Below are 5,839 nucleotides of genomic sequence, written 5' to 3' on the forward strand. Positions count from 1 at the left end.
ATACAGAGGTGTGCCAGACAGAAACGGATTCAGAATCAAACGCACAAAAGGTTCATCGGGCGGGAACATAGTCGAACTCAGAAACGCAGAGGCGTACTAGGCAGAGCCTCATCGGGATCGGAAGTGCAGAAGCACCATAGCTAGATTGTCAATTTAGGATCAAATCATTCATATTAAGGCTCCAATAATTCATGAGAATTTCCCTTTATTCGTAACCTTATCCGCCACGTTATCACACAAATTGTCTTGCGTCTCACGTATCGACTCCTTCAAAGATTCCAATTACTCACACTACTTATCTTTTATTTATCACAACATTAGTTGTCGGGGCTCGGCTCTTAGCCCACATGGCACTGAATGGAAATCATACACACACATACACATACACGTACACATTCACACACTTATTCGGACCTTACTGGCGAACATCTCTGGCTGCGTGGTTTATCGTTCTAGCCTCCCAAATTCCATATATTTTCCCTCTCTTATGTATAGATAACTGCCTCGGATATTTTCATTAATTCGGATTCTTACCCTACTTTTACTGACACACAAAAAGAGAATATCGCATAATACTGAGGTACAGACCTATCATTGTGCATATTCATCTAGAAAAAGGTTAGTAATATACCTGGGTCTGCATCTGGGGGTGCCTCTGGGTCCCGCCGACCAGTCAAAGCATAGATGCGGTTCGAGGGACCGCTAGAATCTGAACCCCCGCCACGGCCTCTACCGCGGCCCGCCGGTGCTGGCATACCTCGCCCCGTGGAGCGCGTGGCCGAAGGGGTAGATGACGAACCAGCAACGGATCTCATCGGCGGTGCTGCGCTACCGGAACCGCCTGCCCACGGACAATCCCGCATGATATGGCCCTGGCGGCCGCAAGCAAAACAGGCCCCTGTGACCCTGAAGCACTCACCTGGGTGCGATCTTCCACAATACGAACACGGGGGCATAGGTGGCCTAGTCTGACTGGGACCCCTGCTCGCCTGAGGACCTGGGGCTCTGGAACTCTGGTCTGCCCTGGACGGTCCTGCGCCATCAAATCTCTTACTAACAGACTGCGTGTCCCGGCCTGACGGAGGAAAGTACCCACTGGACTGATACTGAGGCTGCCCGCCCTGAGAATCTCCAGAATACCCCGCTGATCTGGCCCTCTTGGGCCGTCTCCCATCATACTCTCTGCTGGGACGATCTGCTCGGTGCCGGTTCTCCATCCCCTGGCGTAGGCCTGTAAACGGGCAATGTCCATATCTGTCTGTAATGACACCGCCATACAGCCGTCAATCAGGTAACGATCCAACCCCATAACATATCTATGCATCCGATCTGTCAAATCTGCCACCACGGCAGGGGCATATCGGGCCAGGGAATCAAACTCCAAATTATATTCACGAACGCTTCGACCCCTCTGCTGCAGATGCAAAAACCGATCAGCTCGCTACCGTCATAACTCTGGGGGCAGAAAGTGGCGGGTGAAAGCAGTCACAAACTGATCCCACATAGCTGGAGGGGCACCCTCACCCCGGGATAGCTCCCAAGTCTCATACCAATGCGCGGCAACATCCCGAAGTCTATGCGAAGCTAGCTCAACCGACTCGGTCTCTGAAGCCCTGACCAAGTCTAATGCACGCCGCATCCCCCGAATGAAGTCATGGGGTCCTCGTCGGGCTTAGACCTGAAAAACTCTGGAGGGCCACATAATAAGAACTCCCGAACTCTCAGGCTGTCCCGCCTGTCCTCATCATCATCGTCCCTCCACCCGCGCCTGCGAGCCTGTCCCGCTACTATCGTGGTCAACAACTGTACAGCCTCCCTCAGGGTCCTATCCTCCGCCCCTGGCTGAGGAGCTGGAGTCTCAGGAGCGGGTACACGGACCTCTGGAGCTGCTGAAGGTCCTGCTCCAGGCTGTACTAATGGGGGTGTAGCAGACCCCTCAGAATGAGGTGCAACCTCAGGCAAATCATAGACACGAGCCCGAGTAGCTCGCTGTGCCTGACTGGTCTCTCCCACCTTCGCCTTGCCCTTCTGGGCCGCCGTTGCCTTCTTCGGAGGCATCACTGCAAACACAACAACGGGTCAGATCAGAATGACCCTAATAGCACAGCTCTATCGCACGATCTAAGATTCCAAAGAAAGGGTAACACAACATCCTAGATGTCCTGTAGCTTCCTGTTTATAGATGTGGTGCACAACACATCGATAAACAAGACTCTACTAGACACGGCCTGTAGACATTCCGAGGACAAACCGCTCTGATACCACTTTTGTCACGACCCAACCCCGTGGGCCGCGACTGGTGCCCTACTTAGGCACCCCAAACAAACTCACAACCCGATCATCGAATTCAAACTCAATCAAACTCAGCATACGCTATCCGAACTAGAAATGAGAAACAGACGCCAGGCACAAACATTTATCGAACATTTATCTTAAGCGGTCGCCCGTTCAGATTAGTCAAATCAAAATCAGAAAGGTGGCGGAATATACGTCGCCCAAATGCACACACACACATCAGAAAGGGGCGGAAGGTACATCGCCCAAATGCACACACACACATACAAACCCAGAGGCCGACTTGGCCATAGTAGCGTACGGGCCGCTTAAGATCGCAAAACAGACTCACATACAAACACACCGGACCCACGACCCACAAATCTGACTACAGGCCTCTAAACAAAACAGAACATATGAATAGATGACGGGACAGGGCCCCGCCGTACCCACACATCCACAAATGTACCGAACACACACATACAACAGAAGATATCCAAAAGTAGGCTCCGGATCAAGGGGAGCTCTCCAACACAGCAGAATGAGTAGCCTAAACTGGAGGACCACCCAAATGAGCTTCTGTACCTGCGGGCATGAAACACAGCCCCCGAAGAAACGGGGGTCAGTACGGGAGAAGTACTGAGTATGTAAAGTAGAAGGTACAGAAATCACAAACACAGCTGGAGTCAGAAAGAACAAACACACCGTTAACGTAAACAAAGCGAACCTGTGCGGGAGGCGAACGTACAAATGCAATCAAATCATGTATAGGGTTTAGGAACGTGGTCACCCCCCGACGCTGGTGCCACAACACATCATAACTCCAGAAGTTTTCAAATCTCTGTACAGTGTCCAGACACATCATATCACACACACATCACATCATCAGAACATATCAAATGCCATATCACATCATAACTCCATAAACGGTAACCGGCCCTATGGCGAGGCCTCGGAAACCGTAACACATCATGACTCCCGAATATGTTATAACGCGCACGATCACAAAGTCGGCCCGGGTACCGACGAACGAAATCATAGCAGACAGCACGAACAGAGTAGTGCAGAAACCATATGCATATCAAAAATAATTTACCGGACTCAACATATAGTTTACATATAGGTATATACCGACGCCAGAAGGCTCGGAGTAGGAATCAGATTGAACAAAATGTGTGTATAAAAGTTACGAAGTTCCAAACTGCCAAATCTTTAGAGAAAAACTGTTTATAGGTCATTTTCCGAAAATCTCACATTATTCAAAGTACAAAACGTTCACTAACGGCATAGGAAGTTTCAAACGCACCATTGAGTCATAAACAAACAATCACTGGTCATAGCGGACGCAAACGAACCAAACAAACCGAATAAGGGGAGCCTCGGGGCTCGTGGGCCCACCTCGAGTCAAATTGAGGCGGCGGACGCAAATCACAGATCTTAGGCTCCCTAGAGCCATTTACGAAAGTTTCGGAGGGTTTCGGACACAACAACAAAAGTTATGACGATTCGAACATTCCTTGGACCAAATGCAACAAAAAGGGTTCAATTGCGCTGGATGAATAGTACCCAAACTTGAACCTAAATTTTCAAGAGCAGAGTTACCCCCGAGATTCCGATCTTAACCTAGTATGACTAGGACATGCCAAAAGAAGGATAGGTAGGCTTTACATACCTGGTTGGCGCCTTACACTCGTCAAATCGTGATTCCCGTTTCGTCCGAAAACTGCAAATGGTCACTTTTACCAGTTACTATTCATGGGAGTTAGCATTTTCATCTTTGGGGCTATACTTGGCTACCGAAATTTCGGCAGCATTTCCCCTATAAATCTAACATCCTCGAGACTTGGCTCGGCTCAAAATACAACAACAACAACAATCCCAAACATCATTACACAATACAACCCACACTCAAACCACACTAACTTCAAAATTGCACCTTATTACATAAGTTGGTAATTCTATATTCAAACTTCAAAATTCCAAATCTATTTCCACATTAGTCCATTCATTCACTCATTCAAAATTATTCAAACACACCACCAACAAGTTCCAAACCACATACAAACTTATTCAAAGTTCAGTACTTTCCAATTTTTATTCAAAACACCAAAAGTTACGACGAACATTCTAACTTGCGTCGTTTCATTCCGAATTCATTATCATCAACCATAAATCATATTTAAAGTCCTTAATATCATAATTATACTATGATATACACAAATATACCAAAGGTATACACTTTCCGATAACGTCCGAAATCATTCTCTAACACCAAATCAATTCTCCTAACATTCATTTACGTTATAAAGGCCATGACGACACAACTAACAACCTTAAACGAAATCAATTCACACTTGTTTTCCTTTCTAAGGCACACGGCCAAACACACCCTTTTCACACACACACGCCATGCACAAACACAACCCCATCCCACAATCTTCATGCTAATCCAATCACTAACACATATATATCCATTTCATAACATTAAAACATAAAAATCTTACCTTGTTCTTAAGATTCCGATTCGCCGCAAACGTCGCCTTTTCGTCAAACTAATTGTACCACAAGGAAGAGCACCTCGAACTCATCAATCATTCAAAAGAGACTAGGTGTGTGGATTAGAAACAAAGGCCAAGATTTTTTATTTTTTTTCTAGGTTCGGCCGAGAGCCCTTGTTGTGGGGTGTTCTTGAATTTTTCTTGTTTTGATCTTGATAAGGCTAAGTATATGTCATATATATCCACTTATAGGTCATGTGCATAGCACATGACCTTAATAAAATGGGCTTGGACTTGCTCCCTTGGCCGGCCACTTCACTCATTTGGGCCTCAATTTTTGTATTCAATTTTCTTGGCCCGATTCATTAAAAGTCCCGTTTTGTAATTCCCGAAACAAATTTCCGAAATTCCAAATTTACCCTCGGCCTTCCCCGAGGTCTTAACATTAACGACTCCATAACCAACATAGTCATATTCACCAAAATCCAAATATTTCCTCAACACACACAAGTCTTCTTTATTTCTCGATTTCTCGTTATACGAAAATACGGGACATAACATTCTCCCCCCCTTAAGAACATTCGTCCTCGAATGTTGAATCGACCTCATGGGTGTCGTACTACTCCGGGAGGGTTCTCTTGATAGTTGTCCTTTATTGACTTTTCCGACATGGCTTCTTTACCAATACTAGGGGTAGATTTCTCACATCACCGATTCAAATGCCTTCATAATCCCCTTTCCTCACACCCTACGTAATCACTGAACCATGCGCTATATTCTTTTAATGGACGAACGCTTCCCAGACATCATAGTCAATATCATTTTCTTGTCACACTCCTGAGTTTCCTTACCACATCGTCGTAATCTCACTTTACTTCATATCAGACACTTCATGCCAAACAGATTCAGAACTAAAGCCGGACGCGCATAAGTGTATCGGACGGATCCAAATCACAGACAAACATACTCAACTATGGCGGACGGATTCGTAGTTGAAGTCAGAGGTACAAAAGTGTGCCAAACAAATCTAAGATCAGGGTCAAACGTACGAAAACGTGTCGGACGGG

The sequence above is a fragment of the Lycium barbarum genome, chromosome 4, assembly GCF_019175385.1.
Source record: "Lycium barbarum isolate Lr01 chromosome 4, ASM1917538v2, whole genome shotgun sequence".
In the NCBI taxonomy this organism is placed as follows: Eukaryota; Viridiplantae; Streptophyta; class Magnoliopsida; order Solanales; family Solanaceae; genus Lycium; species Lycium barbarum.